Source organism: Gopherus flavomarginatus, chromosome 1, assembly GCF_025201925.1.
Source record: "Gopherus flavomarginatus isolate rGopFla2 chromosome 1, rGopFla2.mat.asm, whole genome shotgun sequence".
In the NCBI taxonomy this organism is placed as follows: domain Eukaryota; kingdom Metazoa; phylum Chordata; order Testudines; family Testudinidae; genus Gopherus; species Gopherus flavomarginatus.
Window position 1 is genome coordinate 166,080,179 of NC_066617.1, and position 24,074 is coordinate 166,104,252.

Sequence of the window (24,074 nt, forward strand, 5' to 3'; positions counted from 1 at the left end):
ACCCACCACCAAATTGCTGCCGAAGCTGCGGACCCGGCAGACCTCCCGCAGGCAAGATGCCGAAGGCTGCCTGACTGCTGCCCTCTCAGGGACCAGCAGGGTGCCCCCCACAACTTGCCACCCCAGGCATGTGCTTGGAGCACTGGTGCTTGGAGCCGCTGCTAGGTAGAGGGGGGCTTGAGAGCTTAGCACAGCAATACAGTGTGAAGGGAGCCCAGGCTGGTGAGTCAGGTAGGCTCAGTGGTACCTCAGTTCCAACTAGCTCCCCAGGGGGAAGCAGTTACAGTGTTAAGTGAAAAGACTGAACAGCTGGATTTTCACATGCAAGTACAAGAGAGATGTCAGTCACGCCAGTGATGCAATGAAAAACATTGCATGCAATTTGAGATTAATTTTTTTACTTCTCTGTCCTAGAGTATCTTGCATAGCTAAGAATGTAGTTGAGGAGGTACAATGTCAGGTGGAACTTATCTGATGTTTCTTATTAGTTAGGGTGCCTGATCTCCTGCATACTTCTCCTGCTCCAAATAAGGTTTAGGTAAGTTGTATATGGTCAGACTTACCTCCTTCCTGGGGCTTGGGCTATTGATAACTCAGGCTGAGGATTATGTTCTATTTTTATTATCTGAGTGTGCTCCTAAAGCTGAATGACTTGCCTGCAAGACCTCTGTCTCTAGTTCCTTCTGCTCTGGTTACATCCACCTCTCCTACGTTCTGCCACTATGAGTAGGCAAAATTTTAGCAGCTTTGTCTAGGGCTCAAATTCTTGCTTAACAGGGAAGGACAACAGATGAGCTGTACCATCCAGTTACAAGACTTCACAGGCAACAGCTCATGGGGTCTGTACTTCCCTGCAAATGAACTCACGCTCCTCCTTGAGGCACAGGAAGAGAGGATGCCCTGCCATCCCTTTCCCAAAGACCATGAAAATTGGGTCAGTACTAAACCTGCTTTGCAACTCCCTAGGGAAAAAAAAATTGCAGGCTACTCAACAGATCTATTGTCAGATATATTGCAGGGCCTTCCTGGCAGTACTTTTAGGTGCTTGCTTTTACCTGTTGTGAGGAAAGAGTGGTCAGGGTACTAGCCTGGGACTTAGGAAACCTAGATTCACCTCTTCACTCTGTCACAGACTCCCTTGATGACTTTTTTCAAAAGTCACTTACACTGTTTCTCTCTCTGCCTCAGTTCTCCATCTACAAAATGGGGATAATAGTATTGCCCCCATAGGGAAGATGAGGATAAAAACATTACAGACTGTGAGGTGCTCTGATACTATGGTTGTAGGGGCCATGCAAGTACTCAGGTATCTAATCTGTCTTTTCTATCTCTACCATGCTCCTGACCATGGAGACTGTTTTATTATTAAGGTTGCAATTTAGTGATGGAGGTCATGGAATCAGTGATTTCCAAAGACCTCCATGACTTCAACCAGCACCAGCTGGGAGCTGCAGGGTCCCCTGCCGTTGGCAGAGGCTGGAAGATGCATTGCCACCACAGGTGGTGGGGGGAGCCCTGCAGCTTCCCGCCACTGCTCCTGGCCACCGTGGGCGGCGGGGGGACCCAGCAGCAAGAGGGACTTCTGCTACTCCTGGCCACCACAGGTGGCAAAAGCGACCTCTGCTACTTCTAGCCACCGCAGGCAGCAAGATGGATCCCAGCAGCTTGGAGCCACCAGCAGAGGGAAACCCTGGAGCTCCCAGCCCCTCTTTTCTCCCTCCCCCTCCGCCCCCCCATTGCCCAGGCTACCCATTTTGTCATGGGTATTTTTAGTAAAAATCACAGACAAGTCACAGGCTTCTGTGAATTTTTCATTATTGCCCATGACCTGTCCTTGACTTTTTTTTTTTTTAACTAAAAATATCCATGACAAAAACTTAACATTAATTATTACTCACACCAGTTTCTCTTCTCTGTATAATAAACACCTCAAAATGCCATGTTTCCTCTCTTAGATTTCTCAGTTGAGTCCTTCCATAGATGACAATGTCTCCATGAATTTCCAGCCTTTTAAGCAAAAACACACACTGACCAAAAACCAATCAATCTTGTTGATTAGGCATTTTCACTCAGGTTTATGAAAACACAAGATACTAAAATACTTTTGTTAGGAAGATGAGCACTTGAGACAAACAATATTTATGAAGCCTGGAAGGGAATGAGAACCGTAAAGTCCCCCATGCAGGTTGTCTAAATAAAATTAGATGGATCTGTCTTTAGGGAAACCTAGATTGGATCTATTTTTTCTCATGCTAGGTACTGTATTTACTCTGTTTGGATTTGGTCTCTCTATTTATATTGTAATATCTAAAACCATGTGCGTGCATTTTTTATTCCATTTTATTCAGATACTTCATTCATTCAAATAAGAAACTGGTGTCCATTATGGTAATTAGATACTGTGACAGACCCAGGCCAGTGGGGTACAGGAGTCTGGTAGAGGGCAAATATACTGGTCACTGGATGAGTAGTTTTCTGTTCCCTGAGTGACCAAGGCAGGGGCTGCACTAGAGTAATCAGGAACCTGCTAGAACCAATTAAGACAGACAGGCTGATTGGATCACCTGCAGCCAATCAAGGCAGGCTAATCAGGGCACCTGGGTTTAAAAAGAAGCTCACTCCAGTCAGGTGAGGAGGAGCCAGAGGAGAGGAAGTGCATGTGAGGAGCAAGAGGGACAAGGAACTGACAGTGAGCGGGTGTGCTGCTAGAGGACTAAGGAGTACAAGCGTTATCAGACACCAGGAGGAAGGTCCTGTGGTGAGGATAAAGAAGGTGTTTGGAGGAGGCCCTGGGGAAGTAGCCCAGGGAGTTGTAGCTGTCATGCAGCTGTTACAAGAGGCACTATAGACAGCTGCAATCCACAGGGCCCTGGGCTGGAATCTGGATTAGAGGGTGGGCCCGGGTTCCCCCCAAACCTCCCAACTCCTGATCAGACACAGGAGGAGTTGATCCAGACTGTGGGGAAGATCACTGAGGTGAGCAAATCTGCTAATAAGCGTGGAACCCACCAAGGTAGAGGAGGAACTTTGTCACAATACTATATTACTTTTTCTATTCTTGGTGCTAGGGCTGACAGAAAACTACTCTATCAACTTAGTTTAAACTCCAATATAATCACACTCCCACTCCTTTAATAACAATATTGCTTTGTAATCCTCATGACTGTTTGGCTTCCTAGTCTAGGACATTGTGAAAAGATGGGATAATACTTCACAACTAATGGGATGCATTTCTTTGTCCTGACATTACAGTTAATCCTGAATTGGATCAGTATTGTGTGTGTTGGAGTAACCTTAACTTGGCTTAGCATTGAAAGGCTTGTATAAGACACCTCTTAACGCCAATTTAAAAACCACCAGAACAACTTCTTGTCCTTTTTCAGTAGAAAATGTGCCAATCAGGATCTTTTTTTTTTTTCTTTCCAGAAACGGTCAATTCCTAGAAAAATGTGCAGTTCTCTTAGAAGAAAAAAAAATAAAAGTAAAGTAGTAATAGTGGAATTTCACCAGGATCTCAGCTCTTATAAGTCAGAGTCAGAAAACAGCTATGGAATCTGATTCTTGTCTGAGTGGTGTAAATTAAAAGAAACTCTATTGATGTCAACGGAACTATGTCTGTGTAAAAACTGGTAGGAACATAAGAATGGCCATACTGTGTCAGACCAATGGTCCATGCAGTATCCTGTCTTCCAACAGTGGCTAGTGCCAGATGCTTCAGAGGGAATGAACAGAACCGGGCAATTATCGAGTGATCCATTCAGTCCAATACTAGCTTCTGGTAAGCAGAGGTTTAGGGACACCCAGAGCATGTGGTTGCATCCCTGACTATTTTGGATAATAGATATTGATGGACCTATCCTCTGCGAACCTATCCAACTCTTTTCTGAATCTCGTTATACTTTTAACCTTCACAACATCCTCCGGCAAACAAGTTCCATGAGTTGACTGTGTGTCATGTGAAGAAATACTTCCTTTTATTTGTTTTAAACCTGCTGCTTATTAATTTCATCTGGTGACCCTTAATTCTTGTGTTCTGTAAAATAACACTTCCCTATTCACTTTCTCCACACCATTCCCTATTTTCTAGATGTGTATCATATCTCCCCTTAGTCATCCCTTTTCTAAGATGAATGGTCTCAGCCCACGTCTACACTACAAACTTATGTTGGTATAACTGTTGCTCAGGGGTGTGGAAAATCCATACCCCCAAGCAACACAGTTATACCAACCGAACTCTCTGTAGACAATGCTATGTCGATGGGAGAGCTTCTCTTGTCAACATAGCTACTGCCTCGTGTGAAGGTGGAGTTCCTGTGCCAATGGGAGAAGCTCTCCTGTCGGCGTAGTGTTTTCACTAAGCGCCTCAGCCATGCAACTGCACCAGTGCTGTTGTAGCACTGTAAGTGTAGACAGTCTTTTAATCTCTCCTCATATGGCAGCTGTTCCATGCACCTAATCATTTTTGTTGCCCTTCTCTGTATTCTTTTCCAATTCTAATATAACTCTTTTTGAGCAGATGTTAAGAACTACACACAGTATTCAAGATGTGGGTGTACCATGGATTTATGTAGTGGCACTATGATATCTTCTGTTTTATTATCTAGCCCTTTCCTAACGGTTCTTAGTGGTGTAACCGAAAGGATGATCAGGCCCATTGTTTGAAGTTATCTAGCCCATCCATTTGGGGAACAATTCTGGATTGTTCCATACAGTACATTTTTTAGTGTGTTGGCCAGTCTGGATTTAAATGTTTCAAGGGCTGAGACTTCCATCACAACTCAGATTTGTCTGGTGGGAATTATTCCACTGTTCCTTTAAAAATGTGTGAAATGGTCTTTAGGGGGAGTGAGTTAAACTTTATTTTTAAACCCAGCAGAGCCTGACCTACAGTAACAAGTGCTGTGGAAAAGGGTGGGAGATGGGAATTGGCTGCAGTGCGCAGGGAGGCCACATCTTTTGCACACGCTGACATTCTGCTGCAAGTAGGTTTGTTGCGCTCCAGCATGCAGGAGGCTGCAGAATGGATTCTGCAGTCTCTGTGGCTCCAGCAATACAATGTTATTTCTTTGCTTTCCACATCTGCCCCCCCATGCCCTTATGGAGAGTGGCCAGTCTCCTGTGTTATAGGGCTGTGAGGCTGCTGTATGGGCTGTGGATTAGCTGTACTGCCACTCTGTGGTTTGGGAAAAGATTCCTTCCATTCACAAGTATCAGGGCATAGCCATGTTAGTCTGTATCCACAAAAATAACAAGAAGTCCAGTGACACCTTAAAAACTAACAGATTTATTTGGGCATAAGCTTTCAGAATTACAGAAATTCTCATTCCATGGATCTGAAGAAGTAGGTTTTTTACCCACGAAAGCTTATGCCCAAATAAATCTGTTGGTCTTTAAGGTGCCACTGGACTCCTTGTTGTTCTTCCACCCACAGGGATCAATAACAAGGGCTATGCACTGGTTCTAGTCTTTGGCCCTGTATGATTAACAATTTGATAGCACTACTAGGTGAAACAACTGCTAAAATGCACAAAAATCCTCTCCCTGGTAATAGTGAACTAGAAATCTATAAGGAAACCCTTTTTTATGCTCGTAGACCAATCAGTCTTTGAATAGACTGAACAGAGACACTGGCTTTATGGCTTATTACAACAACCCACTAACTCCTTCTTTTTGTCACAACTGCCGGGGTGTTAATGGACCATTCCACCTTGAATGGTCCCATAATATGTGCTAACTACTTATGCTAAACAATCTGTTCCATCTTGCATTTGTGCTGTGATGGCAGGAGTCGTTTCTTGAGCCTAAAGAAGAGCTGCTGTATGTAAACTGAAAAGCTTGCCTCTCAGCAACAGAAGTTGGCCCAATCAAAGATATTTACCCTCACCCACCTTGTCTGTGTTTGAATGGTTCTAAATTAAACACAGTCCACTTGATGGTAACAAAGTCACATGCTGCTTTATATCTAATCTCACAGTAAATGCTCTATGCTGGGCAGTTCAGGGACAAACCGCTGCATTAGTCCATATTATTTGTCACACCTAGGCCTGGTCTATGCTGGGGGGAGGGGGAGAATCAATCTAAGATACGCAACTTCAGCTACAAGAATAGCATAGCTGAAGTTGACGTATTTTAGATCGATTTAGATTGACTTACTTTGCGGTGCGGGATTGACGGCTGCCGCTCCCCCATCGACTCCACTTCCGCCTCTCGCCCTGATGGAATTCCGGAGTCGACGGGAAGTGCATCGATGTATTGTGTCTAGACAAGATGCAATACATTGATCCCTGATAGATCGATCGCTACCTGCCAATCCAGTGGGTAGTGTAGACTTACCCTTATCTGGAGTTTTATTAGCTTCCCTGCTGCAACCTCTTTTTTTAGACAGACAAGTTTTAAAAGTCAAATCCAATCTTTTAATTTTGCAGATGCAAATGAGGTCATGCAATCATTTTAACTGTTGGAGTAAATCTATAGCTGAAAGATTTCGTCCTCACTTGTAAATCTGCCCCCTTTCCCCCCACCCCCAAAAAAAGGTCCATTTACAGGACAATTTAAAAATCAGGTCCATTGAACTGCAAATATTGTAGAAGCTTATTTAGAAACATGTTGATTATCTCCATTTATTTAAATGTGGCAGGTATTGCGGGAAGATGGTGGCAGATTCAAATTTATATGGAGTGAATTTTTTTTTTGATCATTAGGAAAAAGATTATATTCTCCCGGGATTGCTGTTGGAAATACACGAGGTTAACTGAGCTAGCCACTAGGTGGCACCTGTGATCTATTCAAAGACTCTAATGTCAGCTTTTTAACTAACATGGGAAATATTTTATATCTAGGTAGGGCAAGTGTATTGGTGATACTAATTTTCTTCCTAACATTTGTTGGGGCACAATTGCATCATGATAGATTGTGGGAGCCAGAAGCAGTAAATCCCCTGATGACAAGGTAGTTGTGTCCTGAAAACTTGTCAACTCTTTGACAGCAGAAATCTTTGACCCTGAATAAGGTTTAAGAAACAAATATTTCCGTCTGCTCCATAGTTTGTTGCAGACATTTTTATCTGTGGAAGTAAACAGAGCAGGCCCCACTGGACTTCTGCATTAACAATGCTCCTCTCTTCCTTTTTCCCCCAGTTTCATTTATTTTTAATATCTGTTCTGTTTTGTTCAGTCTATTTTGTTTAGGCAAAATGGCAAGACATAATTTTTTTTCAGAAGTGGTCATGTTTCAATCATGTTGAAAATCAAAATTGAAGACCTCCGTCACTGTGAGCCACTGTTGCTCAGAGCACAGTCTAACCCACAGATCTTTCTCTGCTTCTTGCTAGAGATGGCTCAAAGCCCAACCTGTGAAATTTAACACTTTCAAATTTAGGGCAGAACAGATTAATTGAAATCTGTCAGTCCAGTTCCTAGTCACATTGAGTCATGCCTCAGAAGAGCATTTGTCCTTGTAAGATTTAAACGCCCCAGTGATGGAAAGCTTGAGACTTGGTTTTGTTGCATATGAGCCCTGATTTGACCTCACATCCTGTAAAGAGAGTGTGTATGCTCCCTACCCTCTCCTCTCTTGGCAAAGTTACACTCTCCTGGTCTCAGAGACATGTTCTGCTCCATAACAACATGTATATTAGTTCAGGTTACTCAGCTGTTAAACCTTGAGGCAAGGTCCTCCCTATCCAGCTAAAGAGTGAGGAGAAAGGGGAAATACCAGGAAACGGGACTGTTGAGACAGGAATACCTGGAGAGAGTTTCTGTCCTTATCTATACACACCATTAATGAATAAGTGGGCAGCCAAGTACTCTGGTCTAGGGCCAGCCTGAGCGGACACTTGGTCCTAGGTACAGTGAGAGAGAGCAGGGGCAGAGAGTCAAGTGCCAGATAAGTCACAAAGGGAGTATTTTTCCTGATTATTTTACCCACACAGGGCTTTTTTCTGTTTACCATTCCTTTTGACAAACAGATGATTGTACCTCCCCAAAGTGCAGCATGACCCAGTTCATGCACTATTTTGATCCCAGTTTATTTCTGACAGGAAATTTCCTGAGGGCCTGGATAGATTCTTTTGTTCCTTGGAGCAAGAACCCCAAACTAAGAAAGAGCTGCTATTGTTGTGGTAGTCCCATTCCTCTGAGCGACCATATCTGGGCAGTAACCATGCTGCCTAGAACAATTTAAACACAGACCTGAGCCCAACTTAATCATGATACAGACCCAAATGTCTGTCTGTCTGTCTCTCTAATTAATACCTGATACTCTGGACTGAGGCTGTTGCGGAAATCTCTCCAGTGAGGGTTGGGAGTTAGTAACCATTGGTGGAATAAAGGGAACCAGGGCATCTTGAAACCATGACATGTAACTGAAAAATAGCTTCTACAGCAATGAATAAATATATCTTCTCACTGGTCTGTATTCACCTAGAACCAAATTACAACAAGGGCATGTGCTACAGATGAAGAGTAACCAAGTCAGAAAATGAGAGAGATTTAGTTTTTCCTCATGAAAACCTCTTTAAACATACTCAATTTTCCCTCTGTTTCAATTTCCCTCACATTAGAGCAGTAGCTCACAAATACACAGCCTCTCTCTCTAACTGAGCACTAAGGACCAGATTTTCAAGGAATGCAGATACCTAAAGCTGCAGATAGATGCCTACTGGGATTTTCAAAAGCACCACTGGGAGTTAGGTGCCTCCTGGGATTTTTATATGTGCCTAAGCAAGCTAGGCACCTGTCTACATCTTTAGGCACTTGAATAAATTTGAAAATCTGGCCTTAAGTGTAATGTTGATAGTCTACATCATGCTACAACTGTATGTTCATTTTTAGATAGATAAAAGTTATGATGTGTATGAAAATATGTGAGAACAGAAACATGAAGGGAAAGGCCCTTTATAAGATGAAGTGACCCCCTCACAAAGATTCAGCTTACACCAGGCACCTACCATCTCTTATCTTTATTATTTGTCCTAGTAAAAACCTTGGAGGCATCTGAGTGTCACAACTCGGTTCCAGGGCAAGCCCATCCTCAGACATGGCTTAACTTGGAGGTATCTTATTGTTGTCTCTGGGACTACTGCTCCAGTGGTCCTGAAATAATGTATCCAGCAGCATAGTATTTCATAATTCATAAGAGGACAAAGACTGTTCTAGGAAGTTCTGAAGAGACATCCCTCATTCCATTTGGTGACAATCCAGTAGATTCCAAAAGCAAAAAATAGCTCACTGTCAGTACTCTATGAGGCAGAGCTAAACCACTCCTAGAGGAGACGGTGAAATAACCTGCAGCGAGGAGAATGCACCCCACAGGAGACAAGAAAATCTCCTCACTTCAGTTCAAACAGTGTGTGGCAGGAATATCATATACAAGTATTTGACATTTTAGCAGGTCTAGTCATTAGAGAGGGCAAGAGAAATATTACCTGTGGACAGTGAACATTTTGGTATCTTCCTCACACCTGCTGTAAGCGCGGTAATGTGTTTACAACAGTAAAAGTGCAGGCAGCTTGCATTAACTGAAATAGGGCAAGCCCCATTTGTATAAAGGAAAACTTCTTGCTTTATCCTAGCCTCAATTTCCTCAGTATTTTTCATATGGCATTTAATAGTGGAGTATCCTCAAGGAAGTTTTGCATGCCAAACTCAGATTTTTCTCATGTTCTTTTAGACTGAGTAGAGATGCCAAGTTTAGTGTTTAGGAAACTCTGTCTATGTAGCTTCCTTACATTCTTAATTAGTATAGAGAACAAAGACTCAACACGAGGAATGCCTGAATTCCTGGTGACCTTTCACTGCAAACTGTGAAGTTTGCTCACTAAACTCAAGGTATATTTAGGCTTCATTATACAGGCTGCAAGAGGGTCACTCTTCTTTCCCTTTCTAGATCATTACTTATTAGTGACAGCTTCCCAAACACAATGAAGGGTGGGAGAACTTGTCTGAGTAAATTCCAAAATCTATTCCAGCTTTTGCAGGCTCAAAATTGTAACCTTCACATTGAGCTTTTTCAAAAATAGCTGTCACGCAGACAAAGTGGCATGAGTTATACCAGCGGTACCTCTTATGTATCATATATGGCAGTATCCTAATGGAATTGTCCAAAACGTGGTAAAATCCTACAGTTATTTCTCAGTTAAAACTTAATTGATCTCAGCATCTCTATCCAGCATTCATTCTCTCATGTTAAATCACTGAAAAGGATGCTGAGGAGAACCTATTGAAGTCAATGGGAGTTTCAGCTAAGTAAAGAAAGCAGGATTTGATGTAGTGGTAACGCTACTATGAACTGTGATTGTTAGTGCAGAATATTGCAGGGTTTTGTTTCCTCTTGTTTAAAGGATACATTTAAACATCTGTATGTTTGTCATTTTAGAGTTTTCAAAGCAGCTGTGTTGTATTTGTAAGTTTTTAGTGTTCAGAAAGTTTAGCTGTGTAAGAAATATTGTGGCTGCATGTCAATTTAATATCCTAATAGGTTCAAATACTAATATCGATATCAGTATGAGTTGCGTATCTCTTGTTTAAGTGCTTCTGTAATTTTAGTGAGTTGGCAAGCACTGACAATATTCTCAGCACTGTATAAGACACAGGTATTAAGACAGTTTCTGCCTCTGAAAGCTTACCCTCTGGAAAACAGGAACAGAAAGATAAGATTTCCTAGGAGACTGAGCTGCAAGCAAATATATTTATCTGTAATAGATACACTATGATCTCACCGAAAGCTTTTTCATAAGGAATAATTGATTGAATACATTTAAGTGAATTATGGGCTTTGGGGAGAAGAAGTTGCACTTAAAGTGCTATCCTTCCTTGGTCATAGTAGTTGTGGAAAAAGCATATGCAGTACAAACTCCTAATTGCACCTCTGTTTTCTCTATGCACTGCTGTTACTGAATGACCTGTTAACAAACCATACACTTCAAAGCACCCAGAAGCTAGGGTGACCAGGTGTTCAGTTTTCAACCGAAACACCCAGTTGAAATGGGATCCTGGTGGCACCAATCAGCACTCCCGACTGGATCATTGACTGTCGGGTTGGCACCGCTACACAGTGGGACTGGCAGGCTCCCTCCTAGTTTCTGTGCCACGTGGCTCCTGGGAAGCAGCCACCATGTCCCCCCTACCTCTGGCTCCTATGCATAGGGACAGCCAGGGGGCTCTGCATGCTGCCCCCACCCCAAGCACCATCCCCGTAGCTTCCATTGGCCAATTTGAGCTGCCGGCGTGGTGCCTGCGGATGGGGCAAGGTGCAAAGCCACCTGGCCACGCCCACACGCCCTCCCACACCTTAGCTCCCTGAGACAGCCTGGTGAAAATGAGCAAGTGAGTGAGGGTGAGGAGGGTGTGTATGTGGCTAAAATCCTCTCTTCTGCCTAAGTAATTTAGCTGGGGGTACTGGTGGCCTCCTATCAGGGCACTGAGGAAAAACAGAGTCACTCCAGGGCCACTATTCCATTGTATTGACTGAAAAAGCCTCTGCACCTGTCTCAATGTGGGGAGAAGTAGAGGATTCTTGGAGCAGTGGGTCCCTCCAGACCTTAATTCCCTTCCCATGACCCACATCTTTGTGAGAGCAGCAGGCAGAATTGGAGCCTCCCCAAATCCCCGCCAACCCCCTGCCTCCCTCCCTTGGCAGTATAACTGCACTGCTCCACTGTCAGGGTGTTTTGTTTCTGCAGAGGGTGAAGAAGAGGATTTGTCCCTGTGATTTGAATCCCATCTACTACACACTCATGAGGTGCCTTTGTATCCTCACCAAGTGGTAGCAATCTGATGTGATGGCTGCCACGGGGTGAGTCTGTTTTGTGCCTTTTCTATTTGCATCCGTTTTAAATATGTTTGAGTGACCAAGAAAAAAAACACATTTGTGATTTATTCACAATAACCTCTGCATTGGCTGATGAAGGAAACACATTCACCAATGAGAAAAGGGAACTGTATGTCTAAACTATTTCACAGAACTGCTTTAATTGAGGGGGGAAAGAGACCATTTATTCCCCCTTCCTACCCAACTTTTTTATTTTTCTAATTCTCCTTTAATTTCCTCCCAACCAGTGCCAGTGAGAGGAGTGTAAGGCTGGGATTTTCAAGAGGGACTAAGGGAGTTAGGTTTCCAACTCCTATATAAAGTCAATGAGAGTTGGACACCTGGGAAAAATTGTTCAGTACTTAAGTGATTTAGGAATCTGTCTCTTTCAAAGGTGTCATGCAGCACTAGTGGATCTCAATACAGGACCAGAGCCCGAAGGAGAAAGACAGAGAAGACAGGGCAAACTAAACTTCATGAGAGTGTTGGCAAAGAAAGTGGATTTGAATGGAGATAAGGTGATGAGTATAACAAATGTGACTGAATTGGTGAAACTTGCATGCTAAGGGCCACAGCGGGGAGTTCTTTAGAAAAAGAAACCTACGGGAGGCCATAAGGATTCATAAATTGCAATTGCCCTATTCTCCACTTAAACTTCTCATTCTGGGTATGTAAATTAAACCAGCTTAAGACCCCCAGCCACTTACAGCTACTTTTCCCCATCATCCACAGCATATCTGCATTTGACCCAATATATTTTCCCTCTGCTTTGTGGATTAAATTAGCGAATGTTTGTGAAGCTAAACTATTCACCCTGGCCATTTTTCTAATTGCTCTCCCCTCATTTCAATGGCCATTTTCAAATATTTTAATTTAAAAAAGTTGTTAAAATACTGCATCCATCCACTTACTGACAGCTGAGTGGGGCTAACACCATATTAGAATAAAGCATAGAAAGCCAAGGCTATTTGAAACAAGTGAGATGCACACACAATTGCATTTTAAAATATTTTATTGCTTAAAAAACCCTAAATCTCCTAGTCTAGAAATTTTTCAGATTATTGATATTTTTATATGTAAAACTATTATGTCAAGCATTTAAAACTGGCATCAAACAATATTTTCATATCCCCAAGGGTTTTTTCTGAGAATCCTTACCTGTTTTGTATTTAAAATGACATACTAAAATAAGTGCATGCGATTAAGGAAGATAGGTATGTTATATTTTATGAAGGAAACCCAGCAGAACTGTTTGTGGGGATATTTAGTTACAGGAAACCCATTTGCTGAGCCCCCCACTTCAGTTGAAATGAATAAAATGTTGGTTTTGGTTGGAGCTCAGAAATTTTATTGGATCCAAATGCCTTTCAGATACCCAAGTTTGAAAATGTTCAGGACTGCCTATGAAGATAGGGCTAGGGCTTTATTTCAGGATCTATATCTAAAAATCTTGAATTTTGACCAGGTTTCTATCAAGATCTGAACTTTAAGCTCAGGTGTATTTCTGTACACTGGAACAGGTCAGAAAAAGGGAGGAAATGGCAGTTTTCCTAATTTTTCACTAAAATTTTGAAAATGTACAATGCTATTCTAGTTTATGTATGTGTTTCTGAAAAGAAAAGGCATTGATTTTGATCTTCTTAACACAGTGCTGTAGATAAAGCATTAGACTGGAGTCACAATAGCTGAGTTCTGTTCCCAACTCTGCCATTGACTTATTGAGACATTGAACAAATCACTTAAACTCTCTATGCTTCAGTCTCCCTTTCTGTAAAATGGGGATAATGATGCTTACTCATCTTTGCAAAGAAGTATGTGCTAATTATTCTTTTTAGCTGTCTGATAAAATATTCAGTAATTCCTATATAACCATATGTACAGTTTTAAGAATAACATGGTAGCATCCCTATGGAAAACTCCTGTGAGATTGGCTAGAAAATAACCATTCTTTATAATGTTTTAACCAACTTCTGTAGAAATGTATAGCTAGGTAATAAGAGCCCAATCCAATTCCTGTTGGTGGATCTTTTCATTGGCTTTGACCAACTGTGTTTTGGATCAGGGTTTGAAAGCTCTAATAAATTCAATAGGAGGTTTCAAACCTTCTGTAGAAAGGGTCTCTTTCTCTATTAAATTTTAGGGGTTGGATACTTCAGTTGCACCAAGCCTACAAAGCTGTGAGAAAGAGCCATGTTTCTGCTCCCCCTCTTTTTGGGCCAGGTAGGACATTGGGCCACTAAGTTACACTGAGTGGGACGGTCAGCGGGGACAGCTCCATTGACTGAGTATTGCACAACACTCTGTCTGACGAGGTGGAACAGGTGCAAAAAAGAGGTGTGTGTAACCAAGGCTGAGGATACAGCTCTATAGGGTTTTAGAGTTATTTTTATTGTAAGCGGTTGGTTTCATCCCAAATAAGTTCTATTGGACTTTTTTCTATAGAAGATCAAAACAATTAAATGTGCTTTTTCCTCTTTTATATGGACACTCAAACATCTGAGGAATTTGCATGATTCATTCTCAACAAATGGATTTTTTTAAAATTAAATTAAATAATAATGTATCTTATTAGACAACAATGATTTTTAGTTCCAAAAGTCACATTTGAGAATACATAATAGTCCTGACTCTGGATACTATGAGCTAATGTCTACTTGTAAGAAACTTTTCCATTAAAGCTCAAAATCATGTGTACCATCTACTTGCTATTACTCAGAGATATTAAACAGAGTGACACTGCTCTGTGATTTTTATACACAGAGACACACACACACTATGGATATCACAAGTATATAATAATCATGATTCACTAGATACTAAATAGCCCTCAGTCAGCCCAAGAGAAAATTACTGTGCATCTCCCTCAATGGAAAAAAATCCTTTCCCAATGAAGCCCATAACTGATCCCTCTCTAGCCCTAGAAAATATTAACAGAATTCTTTAAACAAGCAAGAGAAAATGCAAAATGTTACAAGAAGTCTAACAATTACATGACAAGCTACAAATTATATTTTTTTTCTCACTTTGAATTTAGGAGATTTCCCCAATGGGGTATTTTCTTTAATTCTCTGGAAGAAAAAAAAAAAACATACTGAGATTGACTGCAAAGAAGTTTTGTAGTGGAGGAATTTCTACTTGAAATTCAAACAGCACATGGCAAACACTTGAGTAATTTAGCAAGTCCCATGGAAGATCCAAGTGATTATTTTAAGATTGCTTGAGTCTTTAACCAATTGTGTTCTGGCTTAGTCATTGTGGATATGCCATCTGGAGTTTCAAAACTGGGTATACTTACATTTAGATTTTGGGAAGGGGAAGTACAGTGGATCAAAGTCACTTGTGGTTCCCCTTAAGAGGCCTGGATTCCGTGTCTGCTTTAGGTCAGTGAAGTAAGATATTTTGTTGATTCCAAATCAGCACCTATAAAAAGTTAGTTGTATTTTAAAACACCAGGTTAGAATTTAGACCATAATAAAGATATTGGCACTCCCAGTAACAAATAACATAAAGTATTATCCTTTTTGCACAGACATCAAGAAATATTGACCAAGATTTTCAAATCCAAGTGGCTAAAATTAGCCTCTTAATGCCATATTTAGGCACCCAAATCAGTAGCCTGATTTTTCAAAAGTGCTCCACACCCAGTAGCTCCCATTGACTTTAGCTGCAGTTGTAGGTGCTCCACACTTTTGCAATCAGGCTACTGATTTTAGGTGCCTAATTATAGACTAAAGAGTCTACTAGTAGTAGGCAGTCGTGTAAAAATCTTGACCATTGTTATCAGGCAACCTAATTGGCTATAACTCAACACATGGATTTTGATTTTCAGGAAAACTACTTGACTATTGTTTCCTAAGCATTGTGTCATGGCTGTGCAGAAGCATTTTTTTATCATTAGATATTAAATTATCCAGGTGCCACTACAGAGACAGATGGCAGTATTCCATTAAACATTACCTCAATAAAAGCACATGAGTCTTGTGTGTGCACTGTGCTCTGAAAAGACACTGTTTTTTCAGAGGCTTTGAACTCCGTGTGATATGCTTAGCACCTCGCTGGACTGAACTCTAAGTATGAGGATGCTGGACATTCAGACAACAAGAGAATGCTAATATTTAACCACTGAGCTCTCCTTTAATAAAACAGAGCATGCATTGCTTCTTTTGCAGAATGCAAAAGAATTTAAGCCTGTTTTAAGGTAATGGCTTACTGTCATTAGTTTTAAGACAAAAATTAATGACAGTAGGTCATCGTCATTTTTTAATAATGTCATTGCCTCTGAAAGTCCCATTAACAGTGGCAGAACACTATTCAGTGGTTCTCAAACTTCTGTACTGGTGACCCCTTTCACATAGCAAGCCTCTGAGTGTGTCCCCCCCTTTATAAATTAAAAACACTTTTTTGTATATTTAACACCATTATAAATGCTAGCGGCAAAGTAGGGTTTGGGATGGATGCTGAACCCCCCAGGTAATAACTTTGTGACCCCCTGAGGGGTCCCGACCACCAGTTTGAGAACCCCAATAGCTCTTGAATTAGATTTTGTGAATTTCTCACAAAAGCTGAGTTACCTGAAAGCTTAGATGTAAATACTGTTGAGTGATATGTATCAGGGGTTTGACACAAAATCCACTGAAGTCAATTAAGAGAATCCATCAACTTCAATGAACTTTGACTCAACCTGTGGATTCAGGCTCAATCCTACAAATTACTGAGCATTAATTTCAGTGAAACTGCCCACAGTCTTACAGTTAAGCAGATACATAAGTGCTTTGCTAGATCAAGACCAGAGTTCAGCACCTTGCAGGACTGAGCTCTTAAAAAGATTACAGTAATGATAATTAATAATCTTTTCTTTAAAGCGACAAGAGTTCGATGGCACCTTATAGACTAACAGAAGTATTGTAGCATAAGCTTTCTTGGATGAATACCCACTTCGTCAGACGCATGTGAAGGAAATTTCCAGAGGCAGGTATAAATATGGAGGCAAGAATCAGTCTAGAGATAATGAGATTAGTTCAATCAGGGAGGATGAGGTCCTCTCCTAGCAGTTGAGGTGTGAACACTCTGCCCACATATTTACACCAGCGACACCATCACAGGACCAAACCAGATCAGCCACAACATCACCAGTTCATTCACTTGCACATCCACCAATGTAATATACGCCATCATGTGCCATCAATGCCCCTCTGCTATGTACATTGGCCAAACTGGACAATCCCTACGTAAAAGGATAAATGGACACAAATCAGATATTAGGAATGGCAATCTACAAAAACCTGTAGGAGAACACTTCAATCTCCCTCCCAACACACAATAGCAGATTTAAAGGTAGCCATCCTGCAGCAAAAAAACTTCAGAACCAGACTTGTAATGAGGCGGCTTGGCTCCCAGCCACCCCAGAGGACGAAGAGCCCCGTCGGAGGCCGTACTGGGCGGAGCTACAGAGCTCTGAGCCTGCCCCGCAAAGGGTCAAGCGCCAACCCGGAAATATAAAGGCGGGGCCTCTGAGCTCAGTGAGGCCCCAGCGGCCAGAGCGAGCGGACTTCCCTCCGGGAGCTCAGGACTGGGAGACTCCTGCCACCCAGGGTAGCCTGAACGTCCCCGTGCTCGTTATCCAGAGGAGCTGCCAGACCTACCCTCCAGCCCCGACTAGGACGAACCCATGCACCTGGACCCTGCGGAGGACGACCCCAGGATCCAGGTAAGCCCTGAGGGGGAGTCTGGAAGTAGCCCGGAGGCAGCCGACCCTAGTCTGGCCGCAGCAGAACCAGAGCCAATGTCAGTGTGTTGCGGCCAGGATCCCCACTGACACAGCAGCAGGTTGCCTGCCGCTGTTTAGGGCCCCAGGCTGGGACGCGGAGGAGTGGGCGGGCCTGCGTCCCGCCTGCCACCCCACTCACGGGTGGCAGTCTACCTGTCATAAACAGATAAGTAAGAGTTAATAGAACAGAAGTACTTCATCTCTCTTTTGCCTGTAAAGGGTTAACAAGATCAGTGAGCCAGCCTGTCACCTGACCAGAGGACCAATCAGGGGACAGGATACTTTCAAATCTTGAGGGAGGGAAGTTTGTGTGTGTGCTGTTAGTTTTTGGTTGTTGTTCACTCTGGGGGCTCAGAGGGACCAGACGTGCAACCAGGTTTCTCTCCAATCTCTCAGATACAGGCTCTTATAAGTTCAGAATAGTGAGTACTAGGTAGATAAAGCGAATTAGGCTTATGTTTGTTTTCTTTATTTGCAAATGTGTATTTGGCTGGAAGGAGTTCAAATTTATATTTTGCTAAAAGGATTTTAATTTGTACTTGTATATTTAGGCTGGGAGGGTGTTCCCAGTGTCTATAGCTGAAAGACCCTGTACATATTCCATCTTAAATTTACAAAGATAATTTTTATTGTTTTTTCTTTCTTTAATTAAAAGCTTTTCTTGTTTAAGAACCTGATTTTTTTTATTCTGGTGAGACCCCAGGGGACTGGGTCTGGATTCACCAGGGAATTGGTGGGGAGAAAGGAGGGAGGGGGGAGAGAGAGGCTAATTTCTCTCTGTGTCAGGATCACTGTCTCTCTCAGGAAGAATCTGGGAGGGGAAGAGAGAAGGAGGGGGGGAAGGTGCATTTTCCTCTCTGTTTCAAGATTCAAGGAGTTTGAATCACAGTGATCTTCCAGGGTAACCCAGGGAGGGGAAGCCTGGGAGAGGCAACGGTGAGGGAAAGGGTTTACTTGCCTTGTGTTAAGATCCAGAGGGTCTGGGTCTTGGGGGTCCCTGGGCAAGGTTTTGTGGGGACCAGAGTGTACCAGGCACTGGAATTCCTGGTTGATGGAAGCACCACAAGTACTAAGCTGGTAATTGAGCTTAGAGGAATTCATGCTGGTACCCCAACTTTTGTACGCTAAGGTTCAGAGTGAGGAATTATACCATGACACTCCCCCTTGCCCCAACGCTCAGGCCCAGAAGCCTGGGCCTCTTACCTTGTATAAACTGAACTGCTTGCTCAGCCCTTGCCTGAGGGCCTGTGCCCTGCACCACTGTTTGTTGCCCCGCCCTGATCCAGGGCCTGTGCTTGATAAACTGAACTACTTGCTCAGCCCTGGTCTGAGGGCCTGAGTCCTGAACTGTTGTTGTCACCCCAGGTAGTGAGGCGGCCTGGCTCCCAGCCACCCCAGAGAGGGGTGAACCCCCTCTCCCAACAGCAGACTTCTACAAGACTCCAAAGAGAAACTGCTGAGCTTCAGGTCATTTGCAAATTTGACATCATCAGCTCAGGATTAAACAAAGACTGTGAATGGCTAGCTAACTACAAAAGCAGTTTCTCCTCCCTTGGTGTTCACACCTCAACTGCTAGAAGAGGGCCTCATCCTCCCTGATTGAACTAACCTCGTTGTCTCTAGACTGATTCTTGCCTGCATATTTATACCTGACTGGAAATTTCCACCACATGCGTCTGATGAAGTGGGTATTCACCCACGAAAGCTTATGCTCCAATACTTCTGTTAGTCTATAAGGTGCCACAGGACTCTGTCACTTTTTACAGATCCAGACTGACACGGCTACTCCTCTGAATCTTTTCTTTAGTAGCTCAGTTTCCATATTCCAGTTAGAGTTGAGCAAGAAACTGATTTTTCCATCCCACAAAAGTGTTTGAGATTTTGAAAAATTTCTCTCCCAAATCAGGATGAAAAGTTAAGTCTGAAATTTTTGGCAACTGAAAATCCAAAAATGTATGTTTGTTTTGGTTTGGGTCAGTCAAAACATTTCATTTTGTTAATCTTGAAATGTTTAATTTCAATTTTGATCTTTTTTGTAACTATTTTTAGTCTAAATTTACTAAAATTTCAAAACAAAAAATCTTCTTGACATTAGAAACAGGAAATTTTTCATCTGAAAAATTTCAAAGCAGAACATTTTGATAATTTCAAAACTTGTCCTCAATATTATTTTGATGCAGAAGAGTCATCAAACTGACCCTGTTTCATTAGCAGTTTTGGTTTTGATGAATCAGCAGAGGATTTTTTGGTTTAAAAAAAAAAGTTGAAAAATTTCCTACTGGCTCTGATTACAATAAGTAAATATTTGGTGAATTAAGAAAGCAAACAAATAAGACTTTGTTTCCCACAGATGGTTCATTTTTAACCCAATTCCAGCAGAATGTTAAGACTGGCTGCTGTGAAACCACATGAAAGGAAATGGAAAGCCCTTCTTCCAAGTCTCTAATGTTCCTGGCCCATCTTTACATCATCCAGAGTCATGAACTTGTTTTAAAATCTAAGTACCAGGAGGTTCTATAGAACCAATAATATACTAAAGCTGAGAACATTTATTTTATCTCCTTTTAGCTATAACACATTACTAGCTATGCAAACATAAATAAAGCAGAGGGGTAAACTCCAGGGAGGGAGAAGAATTGTTTAAGTTAAGGGCCAGTGTTGGCACAAGAACAAATCAATATAAACTGGCCCTCAGCAAGTTTAGATCTGAAATTAGATGAAGGTTCCCAATCATCAGAGGAATAAAGATCTGGAATAGCTTTCCAAGGGGAACAGTGAGGGCAAAAAAACATAACTGGTTTCAAGACTCAGCTTAATAAATTTATGGAGGGAATGTTCTGATGAGACTGCCTACAATGGCATGTGGCCCATCTGCAACTGCTAGCCAGGGCTGGCTTTAAGCCAATTCACCCGATTCCCTGGATTTGGGCCCCGTGCCTGCACCTAAGGGGGCCCCGCTCCAGGGGTCTTCGGTGGCATTTTGGCGGCAGGGGTCCTTCAGTGCTGTGGAAAACCCAGAGCGGAACCCCCTCTGCCGAAGTGTTACCGAAGCCCCGGACTGCCCCCGAGTATTCCAATCAGGCCCCGCGAATCATAAAGCCGGCCCTGCTGCTAGCAGCCAATATCTCCAACAGCCAGAGATGGGACACTAGGTGAGCAGGGCTCTGAGTTACTACAGTGAATACTTTCCCACATCTCTGGCTAGTGGGTCTTACTGACATGTTCAGGGTCTAACTGATATATTTGGGTTGGGAATGAAGTTTCCCTCAGGTCAGATTGGTAGAGACCATGGTTTTTTTTTTGCCTTCCTCTGCAGTGTGGGGCATGGGTCACTTGCTAGTCTGCATAGATTAAATGGTGGATTCTCTAAACCTTGAAGCTTTTAAATCATCATTTGAGGACTTCAGAAACTTGGCCAGAGTTTAGGGATCTATTACAGGAGTAGATAGATGGGTGAGGATCTGTGGCCTGCAATGTGCAGGAGGTCAGATGAGGTGATCACGATGGTCCCTTATGACTTTAAAGTGTATGGGGAGATACAAATGAAAACCAATATCTTAAAGCATCCCTAGATATATGAAGGTTTTTGGGAGTGGGCAGAAAAACAAAACCAATTTCCAATTTTATATTTTAAATCAGAAAATAACTTGACTTCCTTTTAACTCAAATTTATTCCAGTCTACTTGAAAGATATTTATCCATTTACAGTTATTATCTATCTAATAAGAGTTATCTGTTTAATCTATTTTAGTATAGCTGGAGCTGGTAGCAAGTGCTATAGTTAAGGTTGCCTAATACTTCCCATTATAAGACCCTGTTTTCAATTGCTTATAATTTTGCCAAACTTTACTCTTTCTGACTGAAATACCCTGTGCCAGGTGTCTGCCTCAGACTGATGTTGTTTTTTGAAAGTTTCAGCAAAGATGGTTCATTCTTTCCCAAGAATGAGATTTTTTTTGTTGTTGTTGAGAATCTCTAGCTCCTCGGTCTTTGGAACAAGAACTTGAAATGAGGCAGGAGGACTGTCCCAACGTCAAGAATGTGCTTTTATTCTATCCCTGTGAAAATCCACCCAAATTTGGCCAAGTTATAAGTAGGGTGACCAGATGTCCTGTTTTTAAAGGGACAGTCTCATTTTGGGGGATTTTTTCTTATATAGGCGCCTATTACCCCCCACCCCCGTCCCGTTTTTTTCACAGTTGCTATCTGGTAACTCTAGTTATAAGCCTCTGAAAATCACAGGTTGCACATGCTCAGGAGAGACTCATTAGAGTTTGTCAACTAACTTCTTATAAGATTAATAGAATATCAGGGTTGGAAGAGACCTCAGGAGGCCATCTAGTTCTATCTGCTCAAAGCAGGACCAACACCACCAAATCATCCCAGCCAAGGCTTTGTCAAGCTGGGCCTTAAAAATCTCTAAGGATGGAGAATCCACCACCTCCCTAGGTAACCCATTCCAGTGCTTCACCACCCTCCTAGTGAAACAGTGTTTCCTAATATCCAGACTAGACCTCCCCCAGTGCAACTTGAGACCATTGCTTCTTGTTCTGTCATCTGCCACCACTGAGAACAGCCGATCTCCATCCTCTTTGGAACCCCCCTTCAGGTAGTTGAAGGCTGCTGTCAAATCCCTCCCCTCCCATTCTTCTCTTCTGCAGACTAAATAACCCCAGTTCCCTCAGCCTCTCTTCATAAGTCATGTGCCCCAGCGCCCTAATCATTTTTGCTGCCCTCTTCTGGACTCTCTCTAATTTGTCCACATCCCTTTTGTGGGGCTAGGGGGGCGGGAAACCAAAACTGGATCCAATACTCCACATGTGGCCTCACCAATATCAAATAGAGGGGAATAATCAATTCCCTCAATCTGCTGTCAATCCTCCTACTAATCCAGATTCCATCTGTACTGAGCATATTCCAGTCTAGGATGGCAGGGACTGAGCAAGACTTTCCATGCAATTATTCCTGCGACCAGGTGCCAGACACAGGAACAGAGAGCAGGGAGTCTGTCATAAGAACATAAGAATGGCCATGCTGGATCAGACCAATGGTCCATCTAGCCCAGTATCCTGTCTTCTGACAGTGGCCTGTGCCAGATGCTTCAAAGGGAATGAACAAAACAGGGCAATTATCAAATGATCCATCCCATCATCCATTCCCAGCATCTGGCAGTCAGAAGCTTAGGAACACCTGTCTCTCCTGAGCTCTCAATGCATCTCCTGCTGGCACCCAGGGGATAGGAGCTGGAGAATGGGTGGGGGGCCTTGATAGAAGAGACGTATTGAAGCCAGAGGACAGGGGGAGGGGTTGGACAGGAGGGGGTTGGGAAGGGTCAGGATTGGGACAGGGTCAGAAGTGCCTTTAACCACTCCCCTCCAGAACCAGGAATCAAACCCAGAATTCTGAGTCTCTGAAGCGACAGCCAGCACATCCCTCAGCGTGCGCTGCCTCCAGCAGCCCTCATTGGCCTGGAATGATGAACTGCGACCGGGGGAGCTGTGATGGCTGAACCTGCGGATGCTGCAGGTAAACAAACTGGCTCCGCCTGCCAGCAGATTTCTCTGACAGGCCGTGTCATAAACAGATAAGTAAAAGTTAATAGAACAGAAGTATTTCATATCTCTTTTGCCTGTAAAGGGTTAACAAGATCAGTGAGCCTGGCTGTCACCTGACCAGAGGACCAATCAGGGGACAGGATACTTTCAAATCTTGAGGGAGGGAAGTTTTTGTGTGTGCTGTTAGATTTTGGTGGTTGTTCACTCTGGGGGCTCAGAGGGACCAGACATGCAACCAGGTTTCTCTCCAATCCAAATGTCCAGATGGTTACCCTGTTAAGTTTATCAGATTTTTGTTCTGCAAAAAGAATTCCACATATTTTGCTCTTTGAAAAGAATCGTGTTAATCACCCCTTAGGGTATTTTACTAATGCTTCATATGTGGCTTGGTTTGGCTGGATAAGGAAAGGTATCTTGCTTTCTATTTAGTGAAGAAAGAAGATAAATAGGACAGGTAGCATCAGCAATTGGCATGCAGGAGCACAGTCCATCAAACTAGAACAAGGCATTAATCGCTTCATGTAATGTGATCCAGTGATGATAATGCCTGTATTGTGAATCGCCACTGCATGACCTATGTTTTCTTGACATTTAGCATACTTCTTTTTGACCCAATGCCTACATAGAGGGGGGCCCAATCCAGATGCGTGCTGAGTGCCTGAATAACTGCAGTTCTCAAGAGGTGCTCAGCACTTTGCGGTTTGAGCCCAGATTTTGTTCAGTGTTAGAAGAAGGCGGTGAGAATTTCTTTCTAGATGAACAATGGATGTTTCAGATATGAACATGAAAGAAGAAGAATATTTTGAAGGCCGCAATTCAGCAAAGTATTTAAGCACACAGGGAATTTAAGCATGTAAGTGATCATTTTTATGTCCATGACTTGGGACCACTCACATACTTAAAATTATGCACAGGCATAAGTGCCTTGTTGAATTAGAGCGAGA

General features: G+C 42.6%; 1 protein-coding gene across 3 annotated transcripts in view; it reads right to left on the reverse strand.

Annotated features, from left to right (window-relative positions):
- COL8A1 (collagen type VIII alpha 1 chain) overlaps positions 1–24,074 on the reverse strand; it is a 145,785-nt gene that overhangs the window by 34,146 nt on the left and 87,565 nt on the right. For 2 of the 3 annotated variants that reach the window (XM_050958184.1, XM_050958175.1), the window contains exon 2: positions 15,104–15,228. The exons of the other annotated variant lie outside the window; for it this stretch is intronic. The gene's annotated coding sequence lies outside the window, so the exon portion shown is untranslated. The remainder of the gene's footprint in view (positions 1–15,103; positions 15,229–24,074) is intronic. 3 annotated transcript variants of the gene reach the window in all.